The sequence below is a fragment of the Nicotiana tomentosiformis genome, chromosome 1 (genome assembly GCF_000390325.3).
Source record: "Nicotiana tomentosiformis chromosome 1, ASM39032v3, whole genome shotgun sequence".
Taxonomy (NCBI): domain Eukaryota; kingdom Viridiplantae; phylum Streptophyta; class Magnoliopsida; order Solanales; family Solanaceae; genus Nicotiana; species Nicotiana tomentosiformis.
This window is the reverse complement of record NC_090812.1, coordinates 157,172,538-157,188,464: the sequence shown is the minus strand read 5'-3', so window position 1 is coordinate 157,188,464 and position 15,927 is coordinate 157,172,538. Positions and strand designations below refer to the sequence as shown.

Genomic DNA, 15,927 nt, shown 5'->3' with positions numbered 1-15,927 from the left:
GGCCTTGACAACAATGGATAAGGATTAGTTTATCGTCTTGCACTTCTTCATACTAATCAACTTCCTTTGCATAGAACTCTCTTGGGTTTGAGTCTAACTAGATGTTAAGACTCATTATGTTCTAGTTTAAGAATTGTTTTCTTTATATTAGAAAAATATCATTTATAGAGAGCACTCTTGATCACAGACTATTGTTCATTCTTGAAGTTACAACTCTACTTGTTTCCTTTAAATTAAGTAAATTGATAATTGCATCCATAATCCTTAAGTAGATATCTTACTATATATTTCTCATGTCATTCTGCAAAGTTAAAGAGTAAAAAGGTTTTCTGGCAGATATTTTCTCCTTCAGGATAATAATTTGACAATCTTTAAGAAATTTAAAACATGATATAACAGAGTGGTGGTACCATCTTAAAAGGAGAAAATAAAATTATCACAAAACTGATATCAAGTTGAAGACAATATCCAGGATCACAACTAGCCAAAAATACTATCCAGGATCAATAGTATCTATAGCGTACAAAGCAAAACGCCAAAACTGCCAAGATTGTAATACAATTTCCTTAGAAGACGCGTTGAGTCTTTCCCATGGTACTCTTCAAGTACAGGCATCTCACCTGTTAGTATTAACAAGAAAGAGATGTTAGAAATAAGTTTAAACAACAAATGAAGTTATCAGACTCGAAGATACTATAAGCTAAATGCTCGTGGACAAACGAAGTAATAGGATGTTAAATACACTCACATTTTGCCAGTTCTTCTTTAGCAAGGACACTAGAAAGTTGACACTCATCTGCACATTCTGAAAGATTTGTTTCTCCTCCATATCCATATTACCGACAGCAACTCCCATGCAAAGCACCTTTTTCAATTGGAATTTTATAGTGGCCTTGGTCTCGTTAACCTTAGACTCGAGCGATTCCTGGTGGGTAACAAGGCTAGGAAATTTACCATCAGATGATGGTAAATTTTTCATGTTGTTTTTCATTTCAATCAACTTAATTAACATCTAGAAAAGCTTAAAAACATCAGCCACAATATTATAAAATTATTTCTCACAATTTTCAGCCACCACAAACCATATATTTAGCCACAAAACGGTCCAACCAAAAAGACAACCATATCCCATGTTCTTTCAAGTGCTATCTTATGGTTTTTCACTCAAACAATACAACTAACACAAAATTAACCTTAGACACAATCAAGAAGATGTTATACATACCTTGGGCAGAAACTACAACTCGAAACCCTATCTCAACTTAGCTCACAATAGCCCTCAATCACACCACAACAACATACAAGCATTCTATTGTAATCTTTAACACCTTTGATGGTGATTTGTGTTTATTCCCCTTGAGTTTGATTCTTGGGATATTAGGATATGTTAGGGAGGGTTTTGGAGAGCTTTTGGACGAAATTTGGGTGAGAAATGACCCGAAATGAGGCTGAAACATCTTTTAAAAGACGTAGGGTCGGTGGCCATCTCAAGTAGGTCCCAACCGAGCTGCTTGCGCAGTCTCGCAAAAATACAGATATCTCTTTACTCCGACGTCGTATCGACGAACAGTTTATTGCGTTGGAAACTAGACTCGTAGATCTTCAAAAAGATATATTACAAGGCAAATTCTTAATCGGATTTTCTGCAACTTTAATTCGATATTTTTTCAAACTTTATATTTTCATCCAAACATCATATTTAGCCATATTATGATTTTTAAACTCATTTAAATCATGATTAACAATTCTCATATTCATTACATCACCTTGGGACACACAGGGTGTAACAAATCTACCCTCCTGCATTAAGACACTCCCAACACCAATCCAAGAAGCATCATAATACACTCTATAAAAGCCTGAAGCTGAAGGCAAAACTAACTGGAGATGTGGTCAAGGCAGTCTTGAGCTTCTTAAAGCTCTCTTCACACTCGTCTGACCACCTGAATGGCGCACCCTTATGGGTTAATTTAGTCAAGGGCGATGCAATAGACGAGAAGCCTTCCACAAAGCGACGATAATAACCGGTCAAACCGAGAAAACTCCGAATCTCAGTAGCTGAAGATGGCATGGTCCAACTCTGAATTGACTCTATCTTCTTCGGATCCACCTTAATTCCTTCACTGGACACTATGTGTCCCACGAATGCCGCCGAACTAATCCAAAAATCACACTTAGAGAATTTGGCATAAAGTTTGTCCTCCCTCAACCTCTGTTGTAGAATACTCAAATATTGTGCATGTTCCTCCTGGCTACGTGAGTATACCAGGATATCATTAATAAATACTACGACACACAAATCAAGATACAGCTAGGATACAATATTCATCAAGTGCATAAATATTGTTGGGGTGTTGGTCAGCCCAAAAGACATCACGAGAAATTCATAGTGACCATAATGGGTCCTGAATGTTATTTTAAGAATATATGAATCTCGAATTTTCAACTAGTGATACCGAGATCTCAAATCAATTTTGGATAACACCCTCGCTCCCTGAAGCTGGTCAAATAAATCATCAATGCGAGGAAAAGAATACTTATTCTTAATTGTAACTTTGTTCAACTGCCTGTAGTCGATGCACATATGCATAGTACCGTCTTTCTTTTTAACAAATAGAACAGGTGCACCCCAAGGTGACACACTAGGCCTAATAAACCCCTTATCAAGAAGTTCCTGAAGTTGCTCCTTCAATTCTTTCAATTCAGTTGGTGCCATACGATACGGAGGAATAGAAATGGGTTGAGTGCCCGGCACTAAGTCAATCCCGAAATCAATATCCCTATCGGGTGGCATACCCGGCAGGTCTACAGGAAATACATCCGTAAAGTCTTGCACTACCGGTACAAAATCAATAGTAGGAGCGTTTGCATCAACATCTCTCACAAAGGCCAAATATGACAGACACCCCTTCCTAACCATCCATTGGGCCATCAAATAAGAAATTATCGTGCTGGGAACATAATCTAGAGAACCTCTCCTCTCGACCTTTGTCAATCCCGGTACCGCCAACGTCATTGTTTTTGAGTAACAGTCCAGAATAGCATGACATGGAGACGACCAATCCATACCCCAGGATTACATCGAATTCAACCAAACTAAGCAATACAATATCAACTCTAGTCTTCAGTCCCTAAATAGTTACCACACACGACTGATACACACGGTCCACAATAATAGTATCGCCCACGGGCGTAGATACATGAACATGTGAAACTAAGAACTCATGGGGCATATTCAGATAACAAACAAAATATGATGATACATACGAATATGTGTGTATACGGTCGAAATAGTTTTCGGCTTTCGTACGATTGATCGAGGTCGAAACATAATGGATCGAAGTAAGACTTCTAGATGGGTTCTGAAGATGGTACAAATAAGCTTCGAGCCCGAGGTACCGATCAATGTCGAGCTCGATATCATTATCAAGTTCGAATCCAAGTCGAACTATGAGGCAAAGTAAAGTTATCGAGCTTATGATTTAGAGACCGACCAACATTGACCCCAAATCAATTCAAGGATCCGAGTCAGAATCGAGCTCAAGTAAAGATTGAGAGCTCGAGTCAAGACCGAAAACTCGAGTCAATATCCAGCTCATAGACAAGAGCCGTTGCAATTCCACTAGAGGAGAGAATCCTGGCAGGAATTATGGAAAAGCGGATTTATCATGGGTCTCCCACTATGTATTTTTAATTATATCTAAAGTAAGATCCCCCTACTATAAATAGGATGGTTATCATTTCTGTAAGGCCCAAGTTTTTTTCTTACATTGTAATTCAAGCATCAAATTCTCCTGTAGTGAAGAGTTGTTCTTTCAAGCTTCATAAATTGATTCAACTTGTTTAGTCCTAAAAATCATCTTCTTTACAACCTTGTTTTCTTTGCATTCTTTGCAATCCATACTTGATATTTCTATTTATCCTTACGATTTGTATTAAGCTATACCACATATACTTAGAACTACGTATAAATTCAACTCTACTTATTTTTTGGGTAAACAGTTTGGCGCCCACCGTGGGGCTAAGGATAATAGTGGTTATTTGATACGAATCTGCAAAAACACACCGTTTTGCGCTTGTTTCCAAAAGTATTTCGGATTAGCAACAACTAACTACCAATCAAATGGCCTTACCTATCGGCAACGAAGTCGGTCTTCAAGATGAGAACAACAACTTGACACCCAGTACCGGAAGACCACTTGGCAATGTCGTTGGAGCTCGAATCGAAGTGCCGATAGATATCAATTCACATGTGGCCATTGAGACGAACCTACATTCTGAACCTGAGAATAGCATTCATGGTGGCACTCGGTCTGCAATTAGAGATACCCATAACGTCGAGGAAAACGGCATCAACCTGTGCATGATTTTCGAAATATTGCAAGCTCAACAGGCAACAATAGCTCAGTTGCAGAGCAAATCCCAGCTACCAAGCAGGCCAGAGCCCAGTCCACCTCGAGAAATCGCCCACAGAATGGAGCCAGCCATAGTGAGGTCAAATGATCAAGAATCGGGGACTACTTCTGAAATTGCTAAAATGCTCGAGGAGCTCACAAAGCGAGTCGAAGCCAACGATAAAAAAGTAGAAACGTATAACTCCAGGGTCGATCAGATCCCGGGAGCTCCACCCATGATAAAAGGGTTGGATTCCAAAATATTTGATCAAAAACCCTTTTTCATCGAGGGCAGCCCCAAAACTAATCCCCAAAAAAATTTGTATACCCGAAATTCCCAAATATAACAGAAAGACCGACCCCAACAAACACGTCACTTCTTACACATGTGCCATCAAGTGCAATGATTTCGAAGATGATGAAATCGAATCTGTGTTGTTAAAAAATTCGAAGAGACCCTCTCGAAGGGAGCAATGATTTGGTATCACAGCCTACCACCGAATTCCATCGACTCGTTTTCCATGTTCGCAGATTCTTTTGTAAAAGCACACGCCGGCGCCATAATAGTTGCAACAAGGAAATCGAACCTTTTCAAGGTAAGACAAAAGGATAACGAGATGCTGAGGGAATTCGTATCTCGTTTTCAAATGGAACGGATGGATCTGCCACCAGTCACAGATGATTGGGCTGTTCAGGATTTCACTCAAGGTTTAAACGAACGAAATTCAACTACTTCACGGCAGTTGAAGCATAATATGATCGAATACCCAACCATCGCGTGGGCCGACGTACACAATCGGTACCAATCAAAACTTTGGGTCGAAGATGATGAATTGGAGTCTGAACCTGCTGCTCGAAGGGATATTAATCTAGAACAATGTCTGGTCGGGGATCGATACCGACCGTATAACGGAAACCACAGAATTAGTGAATCGAGACATAGCCCCTAGAAAAATAACAAAAGAAGTGATCGAGGTCAAGGGTCCCGGGGGCTGATGAACAGAAGTAGGTTCGACAGGCTTGCCGGATCTAAGGAAGCGCCTCGATTATCGAAATATAACTTCAGCATCGATGCATCCGCCATCGTGTCAGCTATCGGACGCATCAAAGACACTAAATCGCCTCTGCCCATGCAGACCGATACTGCCCAGAGGAATCCCAATCAAATGTGCAAATATCATGGTACCCATGGCCACAGAACGGAAGATTGCAGGCAACTAAAAGAGGAGGTAGCCCGGTTATTCAACAAAAGGCACCTTCAAGAATATTTAAGCGATAGGGCGAAGAACCATTTTAAAAATAGGGATATCGGAAAGCAAAACGAATAAGAAGAACTACAACACGTCATTCCCATGATCGTCGGCGGTGCAGATACCCCTCAGGGACCGGTGCTCAAACGCACTATGACATCGATTGTGAGGGAAAAGCGATCTCGAACTCAAGACTACACACCCATAGGAACTTTGTCCTTTAATGATGAAGATGCAGAAGGAGTCATACAACCTCATAACGATGCACTGGTAATATCCATACTTATGAATAAAACTAAAGTTAAGAGTGTGTTGATTGATCTAGGTAGCTCGGCCAACATCATCATATTGAAGGTCGTAGAACAACTTGGCCTATAGGACCAGATCGTACCCGCAACCCTGGTTCTAAACGGATTCAATATGGCATGTGAAACCACCAAAGGCGAGATAATTCTACCGATAAACGTGGCCGGGACCATCTAAGAAATTAAGTTCCACATGATCGAAGGCGATATGAGGTACAACTCCCTTTTTGGAAGGTCGTGGATCCACAGCATGAGAGCTGTACCGTCGACCCTACACCAGGTCCTTAAATTCCCAACATCGAGGGGAGTCGAAACAGTGTACGGAGAACAACTGGCTGCAAGAGAAATGTTTGCCGTCGAAGAAGCGATTCCAATATCCTCGTCTTCGCCAATAAAGGTATCGGGCTCGAAAGGGGAACGAGATACCAAATAGCAATCACAGGCATCGATTTTAACCCTACCAGATAATCAGAAGATCAAAGAAGATGATGATCTGAGGATCCCTCAATCCTTCGTGGTTCCCAATGATTCCGACGCTACCAAATCAATGATACCTGGGAACGGGGTTGACCCCCGAACTCAGGAAAAAACTTATTCAATTTTTTATTGATAACGTAGATTATTTTGCCTTGTCCTATTTAGATATAACAGGGATCCCACCGGATATAACAATACATCGGCTAAGCTTGGACCCTAGGTTTAGACCGGTGAAGCAAAAGAGAAGACACCAGTCCGAGGTAAAGCACACATTCATAAAGGACGAGGCAATCAAACTTCTCAAGATCGGGTCCATTCGGGAGGTGAAATATCCTGAATGGTTAGCCAATGTAGTTACAGTGCCTAAAAAGGGAAAAAACTTAGAATGTGTGTAGATTATAAGGATTTGAACAAAGCATGCCCCAAAGATTCCTTTTCGCTGCCCAACATCGATCGCATGATCGATGCCACGACCGGACACGAGATCCTTACTTTTCTCGATGCCTATTCCGGGTATAATCAAATCCAAATGAACTTGGAAGACCAGGAAAAGACTTCATTTGTCACCAAGTATGGGACATATTGTTATAATGTAATGCCTTTCGGGCTAAAAAAATGCAGGAGCTACTTACCAACGGCTAGTAAATAAAATGTTCGAGGAACAAATAGGTAAATCAATGGAAGTTTATATTGATGAAATACTAGTTAAGTCCCTGTGCACAGAGGACCATTTGACCCATTTGCAGGAAACATTCGAGATTTTAAAGAAATACAACATGAAGCTCAACCCCGAGAAATGTGCTTTTGGATCGGTTCGGGCAAGTTCCTAGGCTTCATGGTATCAAATCAGGGGATCGAGATTAACCCCGATAAAATCAAAGCCATAAAAGACATCACCATCGTCAATAGTGTGAAAGTCGTGTAGAGGCTAACGGGACAGATTACAGCCTTAGCCGATTTGTTTCGAGGTCGTCAGATCGAAGTCACAAATTTTTCTCTCTACTCAAAAAGAAGAATGATTTCACTTGGGCCCCGGAATGCCAATAGGCGTTAGAGGAATTAAAACGATATCTATCAAGCCCACCACTGCTTCATACTCCAAAAATAGATGAAAAACTTTACTTGTACTTGGTAGTATCGGAAATCGCAATAAGCGGTGTCCTAGTTCGAGAAGATCAAGGTACGCAATTTTCCATTTATTATATAAGTCGAACCTTAGAAGAAGCAGAAACTAGATATTCACACTTAGAAAAATTAGCACGTGCACTGATAAGAGCCTCTAGAAAGTTAAGCCGTACTTTCAATGTCACCCTATATGCGTATTAACCACTTACCCGCTTCGTAATATTTTGCACAAGCCCGAACTATCAGGCCGACTAGCCAAATGGTCAGACAAACTCAGTGGATACGACATCGAATATCAACCCCATACGGCCATCAAGTCTCAAATTTTAGCGGTCTTCGTGGCCGATTTCACGCCGACCCTCGTACGCGAAGTCGAAAAAGAACTCTTATTGAAATCGGGTATGTCATCGGGAGTATGGACCCTTTTTACGGATGGGACTTCGAATGTGAAGGGGTCCGGGCTAGGCATCATTTTAAAGCCACCCACGGGTAACACTATTAGGCAATCTATCAAAACTACTAGGTTGACTAACAACGAGGCCGATTATGAGGCCATTATTGCAGGTCTCGAGTTAGCTAAAAGCTTGGGAGTGGAGGTCATCGAAGCCAAGTGTGACTCTTTGATGGTGGTAAATCAAGTACACAAAACCTTCGAAGTTCGAGAAGATAGAATGCAAAGGTATTTGGACAAACTGCAGGTCACTTTACACCATTTCAAAGAATGGATTTTACAGCATGTTCCACGAGAGCAAAATAGTGAGGCTGATGCACTTGCGAATTTGGGATCATCGGTCGAGGAAGATGAGTTAAGCTCGGGGATTGTCATTCAACTCTCGAGATCCGTGACCGAAGAAGGTCATGCCGAGATAAATTCTACGAGCTTAACCTAAGATTGGAGAAATAAGTATATTGAATACTTAAAGAATGGAAAGCTCCCATCGGACCCTAAAGATTTGAGGGCCCTACGAACCAAAGTTGCTCGATTCATGTTAACTGCATATGGAACGCTATACCGAAGGACATTCGATGGACCATTGGAAGTATTTTTAGGTCCGGGGGATACCGATTACATCCTACGTGAGGTGTACGAGGGCACTTGTGGGAATCACTCCAATGCCAATTCATTAGTCCGGAAACTAGTAAGGGCAGGTTATTATTGGATCGATATGGGCAAAGATGAAAAGGAGTTTGTTCGAAAATGTGACAAATGTCAAAGGTTTTCACCAATGATCTATCAGTCCAGAGAGCAACTTCACTATGTCCTATCCCCATGGCCATTCATGAAATAGGGAATGGATATCGTTGGCCCTCTGCCATCGGCCTCAGGTAAAGCTAAGTTCATTTAATTTATGACTGACTATTTCTCTAAATGGGTTGAAGCATAGGCGTATGTGAAAGTAAGAGAGAAAGAGGTTATAGACTTTATCTGGGATCATATCGTATGTCGGTTCGGGATACCCGCCGAAATAGTGTGTGATAATGGGAAACAATTTATCGGTAGCAAAGTGACGAAATTCTTCGAAGACCATAAAATAAAAAGGATATTATCAACACCGTATCACCCCAGTGGGAACGGACAGGCCGAATCAACGAATAAAACTATCATTCAAAACCTAAAGAAGAGGTTGAACGACGCTAAAGGAAAATGGAGAGAAATCCTACCCAAAGTCCTTTGGGCATATCGAACAACATCAAAATATAGTACGGGGCAACCCCGTTCTCCTTAGTATATGACTCTGAAGCCTTGATACCAGTCGAAGTCGGGGAACCCAGTGCCAGATTTCAATATACAACAGACGAGTCAAATAACGAGGCTATGAACACTAGCCTCAAATTGTCGGATAAAAAATGAGAAGCCGCTCTCGTCCAATTGGCTTCCCAAAAGCAACGAATCGAAAGATACTATAATCGAAGAACCAAGCTTCGCCATTTTAAACCCGGGGACTTAGTGCTAAGTAAAGTCACCCTCAATACCTGAAATACAAACGAAGGAAAACTAGGACCGAACTGGGAAGGACCATATCAGATTCTCGAAAACGTTGGAAAGGGATCATACAAGCTCGGCATTATAAACGGCAAACAACTATCAAGCAATTGGAATGTGTCGCATCAAAAACGATACTACTGCGAAGGTACGACTCTCCCATATTCGTTTACATTTCGGAACTAACCCCTGCAGGAGTCCGATCAGGAATTAGGATGGATCCTTCAATACGAAGCCCTAGGTCTGAAAGCACGTGTTGCACTCTTTTTCCCTTAGACCGTTTTTATCCCAAATGGGTTTTTCTGAGAGGTTTTTAATGAGGCAACCAGTGATCGTGCTAAACCTAGAAACAATTCAACAGTATCCGAGGCCTCTTTACAATCGACCTCAAATACTGGGGGGCATTAGCCCCTCAAATATATCAAGTTCTGATGCAAGAAAGTTATTTCATAACAACAGGGTTCCAATAGGAAAAGTTGTAAGAGCCAAATGGTCAAAACGAACTATGCTCATGTAGTTGGCCCGATCCCTGACGCAAAACATGAATACATGTATAATGAATTGCAAAGAAAGTTCTCTTCTTTACCGATATCTTATATCCAAGAAAAATTCCTCTATTTCGAGATTTATTATGCAAACAGGATTGAGTTCGAGCAAGCACTCACTTGACCATTATGCCTACGGGCTACATTACTTCGAGTGCAAATCATTCACTCGACTACTAAGCCTACGGACTATTTTTATTTCGAGTTCGAGCAAGCACTCACTCGACCATTACGCCTACGGTCTACATTACTTCGAGTTCGAATCATTCACTCGAGTACTAAGCCTACGGGCTACTTTTATTTTGATTTCGAGCAAGCACTTACTCGACCATTACGCCTACGGGCTACATTACTTCGAGTTCGAATCATTCACTCGACTACTAAGCCTACGGGCTACTTTTATTTCGAGTTCGAGCAAGCACTCACTCGACCATTATGCCTACGGGCTACATTACTTCGAGTTCGAATCATTCACTCAACTAATAAGCCTACGGGCTACTTTTATTTTGAGTTCGAGCAAGCACTCACTCGACTATTATGCCTACGGACTACATTACTTCGAGTTCGAATTATGCGCTCGACTACTAAGCCTACGGGCTACTTTTATTTTAAGTTCGAGCAAGCACTCACTCGATCATTACGCCTACGAGCTACATTACTTTGAGTTCGAATCATTCACTCAACTACTAAGCCTACGAGCTACATCACTTCAAATTGAGTAAGCCTATGTCTAAATTTGAGTAAGCGCTCACTCGGTTATAAAGCCTACGAAGTCCAAATTTGATCAAGTTGCCTAAATCCTTGTGAAAATATTCATAAGGCATGAATAAAATCTTCACAAGACAGGAAACAAAACAGAAGCAAGTCGGCAAAAAGGGATATTTTTATATATACAAGATCGTTTACATGATTGATTACAACATAGAAATTAAGGACTAAGCTTCCTGGTTATCCCCAAGAATGGTCTCTTCTCTATCGGGCTCCCCCCACCCCCCACCCCCGTTCTCGGACCCGCTCTTACTCCCATCATCATCATCATCATTATCGTCATCGAAAACTAAGTCTTCATCATCGGCTTCGAGTACTTTGGCCCTTTTAATCTCTTCAGCGAGGTCGAAAACTCAAGCGTGGATCTCCTCGGGGGTCTTCCTCCGAGATCGGCACATAGCAAGTTCAGCGACCCAATGTGCTCGAGTATCGGCGCTCTCGGCTGCCTCTCTTGCTTGGACCTGGGCAGCTTCAGCATCGGCCCGATAGACGGCAACGAGTGCATCCGCATCAGCCTTTGCCTTTTCGGCGTCAGATTCAGCCTTGGCAAGTTCAGAGGCCAACCGAGCCTCGCGCTCCTCTATTCTTCTTGCTTGGACCGAGCCTTTCTCCTTTATTTTTTAAAGTTGGTTTACAGCTGATGACAATTGGGCTCGAGCGATTTCTTTCTCTGCAGCAAAGCAGTCCATTTCTTCTTTCCACTTCAAAGACTCTGCTTTTATCACATCGACTTCTTCACAGAGTTTTCCGATCATCTCAATTTTCTGCTGCAGTTGTGAGATCGAAAAATTAGCCATCGTTCCGGTATTGAGCCCATAGGCTTTTTAAAGTATTATTACGTGCTCTAACAGATCGATTTAATCTTGGTGAGCTTGGCCAACTCAGCTCGGAGGTCTTTTATTTCCTCTTCCCTTTGGCCTAAGAGGAGTTTTAGGGAGTTCCTCTCCTCCGTACCCCGTTAAATCTAGGCCTCATATCGATGCAGCTCGGTTCGGGACCGAGAACATGATTTCTGATGAACTGCCACGGCCTGCAAAGAAAGAAGAAACAAAGTCAGAAAAGAAAAGCAAACTTGAGAATAACGCCGTATAATTTAAAGCTTACCTGATTCAAAGCTTGCTGCAATCCGTGAAAAAGATCTGATGCATCACTTGTATCGGTAGCGTCCTCGACACCGATAAACATTTCACGAAAAGGATCCTCTCCATCATGAGGCCTATCTAATTCGAGGGCCCCCAAAGCTTAGGCCTCCTGAATCGCCCCAGCGGAAAAAGCAGGGAAGGTGGGCGAGTCTTCGATTGCCATTTCCCCAAGTGAATCACCTGGGGAATTCTCTTCGGTTCAAAAAGATTTGAGAAGAGCCCCTTAAGACATACCCCCCATCCGTTGGCTTCGATGGGAAGTATCTTCGATCTCCAACAACTCGGGGACTCTGCCCGAATATTTCTCCGATATATCCTCAGTTCGAAAGAGCCTTATGAACCACCATTGATCCAGCTGCCTGTGGAACGTTGGTGGTCTTCTTCGTTCGGGCCGCCAATGCAGACCCATCATTTTCTTCTTCTTCTTCTTTATCCCTCAGACGCAGAATTGATTCTACAGTCAAAGGGATGATATTCTTGTTCGGATTATGAGACGCCCTCTTTTTCGATTTTGGATCTTTAGGAACGGAGGATCTTTTCCTCTTATTATCTTTAACCGGCTGTGGGACAGAGTCCGAAGCCTCTTCCTCGATGGACGAGGGCCTTAAAACCGCATCTTTACCCATACCTACATAGGGATAAATTTATTAAAGTGTGTGAAAAGCATCTTATTCGAATTACCAAAAGATACGAGAAAGGTGCTTACCGTGATTTTTGGCCTCCCATCGGCCATTTGACAAGTTGCGCCATGAGCGCTCGGCGTATGAGGAGGTCGAAACTAGAGCACGTACCTAGTTCTTGATATCGGGTACTACACCGGGCATCAAGGAAACCGCTGCATCACAAAAGGGGAATATTGGTGAGAAAGGAAATGAAAGAACAAAATAATAGGAGATAACAACAGAATTATACTTACGCTTCATGTTCCACTCCTCAGGAAAAGGCATCTTTTCGGTCGGAATCAGGTCTGAAGTCCTTACTCGAACGAACCTGCCCATCCAGCCTTGATCTTTATCCTCGTCTATACTCAATAACAAAGCCTTGGTAGCTCGACGTTGGAGTTTTATTAACCCTTCTCGAAAAAGGCAAGGACAGTATAATCGGACAAGATGATCGAGGGTGAAAGGCATTCCATCGATTTTATTCACAAAATATCGGATCAAAATAATGATCAGCCAAAAGAAAGGATGTATTTGGCCTAGGGTTATTAGGTATTTTACGACAAAAATCTATGATAACAGGGTCCAGGGGACCTGACGTGAAAGGGTAAGTATACATGCTTAAAAACCCTCTCACATGAGTAGTAATATCCTCTTCAGGAGACGGTACTACCACTTCTTTGTTCTCCCAGTTACAATCTTTTTTTATCCGCTCGATGTGCTCCCGGGTTATCGAACAAGTAAAGAATCGATACGGGCTCACATCGGCCAGAAACAGCGAACCTTTATCGAGTTTGAAATCGGAGGTAAGAACACACACCGCCGGAACGCACTCCTCAGGATGTGGATCCACCGGTGTTTTGTCGGCGGCGGATTGGGAAGAAGAAGCTTTTTCTTTTTGGGGGACGGTTTTTGATGTCTTCACCATTTTAGATTTAAAGAAGGTGACAAAGATTTGGTGATTTAGAAGAAGAATTTTTCAAATAGGAATCACAGATTTGTGAATAAACTCAGAGAATACGAAAAAGAACTTGGGAAATTTGGAAGATTGAAGATGTAAAAGTGGTAAATGATAAAAGGAAGAGCTATTTATAGGTTAAAGCAATGGCGGTTCAGTATTAGTGGTGGCCGACCACCATCTGACATGCATTAAATGCCTTGAAAGACTAAATCGACGAGACAACTATCATGTGCATCATGGTCGAGCCCAATGCAAACGTCAGCTTATACTTCGATCGAGCCGTTGAAAAATCATATCGTTTCTCACCACATCCTTCCCGAGAAATGAGGGGACTATCTGTATATGGTCGAAATAGTTTTCGGCTTTCGTACGATTGATCGAGGTCGAAACATAATGGATCAAAGTAAGACTTCGAGATGGGTTCTGAAGATGGTACAAATAAGCTTCGAGCCCGAGGGAGCGATCAATGTCGAGCTCGATATCATTATCAAGTTCGAATCCAAGTCGAACTATGATGCAAAGTAAAGTTATCGAGCTTATGATTCAGAGACCGACCAACATTGACCCCGAATCAATTCAAGGATCCGAGTTAGAATCGAGCTCAAGTCAAGATTGAGAGCTCGAGTCAAGACCGAAAACTCGAGTCAATATCAAGCTTATAGATAAGAGCCGTTGCAATCCCACTAGAGGAGAGAATCCTGGCAGGAATTATGGAAAAGTTGATTTATCATGGGTCTCCCACTATGTATTTTTAATTATATCTAAAATAAGATCCCCCTACTATAAAGAGGATGGTTATCATTTCTGTAAGGCCCAAATTTTTTGCTTACATTATAATTCAAGCACCATATTCTCCTATAGTGAAGAGTTGTTCTTTCAAGCTTCATAAATTGATTCAACTTGTTTAGTCCTAAAAATCATCTTCTTTACAACCTTGTTTACTTTGAATTCTTTGCAATCCATACTTGATATTTCTATTTATCCTTACGATTTATATTAAGCTATACCACATATCCTTAGAACTACGTACAAATTCAACTCTATATATTTTTTGGGTAAACAATGTGGAACCAGGGTCAAAAAATATAGAAGTTTCCCTGTGGCATACTGAGACAATACATGTAATTACTGCATCTGAAGCAACAGTATCTGTCCTGGCAGGAATAGCTTAGAATCGGGCCTGACGTCCACCTTATCAACCTCCCCCTCTAGGGTAACCTCTAGCTGCCTGAGCCCCACCCTGAATTGACTGGGCAGGTGGCGTAGCAGCTGGTGTAGGAGTCATAGTCTGACTCCTCTACTGAACTGGACCTCGCGAAAGGCGGGGACAATATTTCTTCACATGACCCAGCTCTCCACACTCATAACAATCCCTCTCGTAGAATGGTGGCAAGTTCTGAGGCAGACCTCAAGAACCAGAATAACTACTAGAAGAACCTGGTACAGATGAACCCTGAACTGATGGTGCACGAGATGAACTATGAGCTGGAAGTGCACTAAGAGAAGACTGACTCGGTCAAGCACTATATGAACCATGGCTAGTTGATGCGCCACAATGAGATGGACGAGCCATCTGAGCAGGCCTATAAGGACGACCATTATTGTGATAGGGTTGTCCCCTAGAAGGAACACCGCTGGAATTACCCCGACCACGAGACCTCTTGGCCTCCCTCTCCTCACTCTATTGAGTACGGACCATCTCTATCAGTCGAGCACTGTCAACCACCTCGTTGAATATAGCACCTGCTACATTCCCCAAAGTCATAATAAAACAGAACTGATGGTTGAGGCCATTAATGAACCTCCTGATTTTCTCCCTCTCAGTGGGAACCAACCAAATGCCGAGCCAATTCCGAAAACCGCTTCTCATACTAAGTCATGGGCATGTCCTCCTGACGTAAAAACTCGAACTGTCAACACAACTCCTCTCTACGGGTCTGTGGCACAAACTTCTCAGGAATAATACGGAGAACTCATACCATGAAAGTGGTGCTGCACCAACTAGACTGGTCCTCTCATAAGTCTCCCACCATCTGAAGGCTGCTCTGGTTAGCTGAAAAGTAGTAAATGAGGCCCCACTGGTCTCCAGAATACCAGTTGTTCGAAGCATCTGCTGGCATCTGTCTAAGAAATCCTGATCATCCTTTAACTCAGTTCCAATAAAAGTTGTAGGTTGGAGTCTCCCAAACCTCTCTAATCTCTTCTGCTCCTCGTCATTCATAATAGGACCCACCTAGGCCTGAGAAGCTACAACTGGCTGGACTGGTAGTGCCCCTGGTATCTGAAGTCCCTACACTACCTGCTTTGGAGTACGGGA

At 42.2% G+C, this 15,927-nt stretch overlaps 1 long non-coding RNA gene across 1 annotated transcript; it reads right to left on the bottom strand.

The window, feature by feature from the left end:
- Positions 1-407: 407 nt before the first annotated feature.
- On the bottom strand, positions 408-955 carry LOC138895037 (uncharacterized). Its single transcript, XR_011409245.1, has 2 exons — positions 749-955; positions 408-620 (listed from the first exon to the last, which is right to left on the bottom strand). It is a non-coding gene; the product is annotated as an uncharacterized lncRNA (long non-coding RNA).
- Between the last annotated feature and the right edge of the window lie 14,972 nt (positions 956-15,927).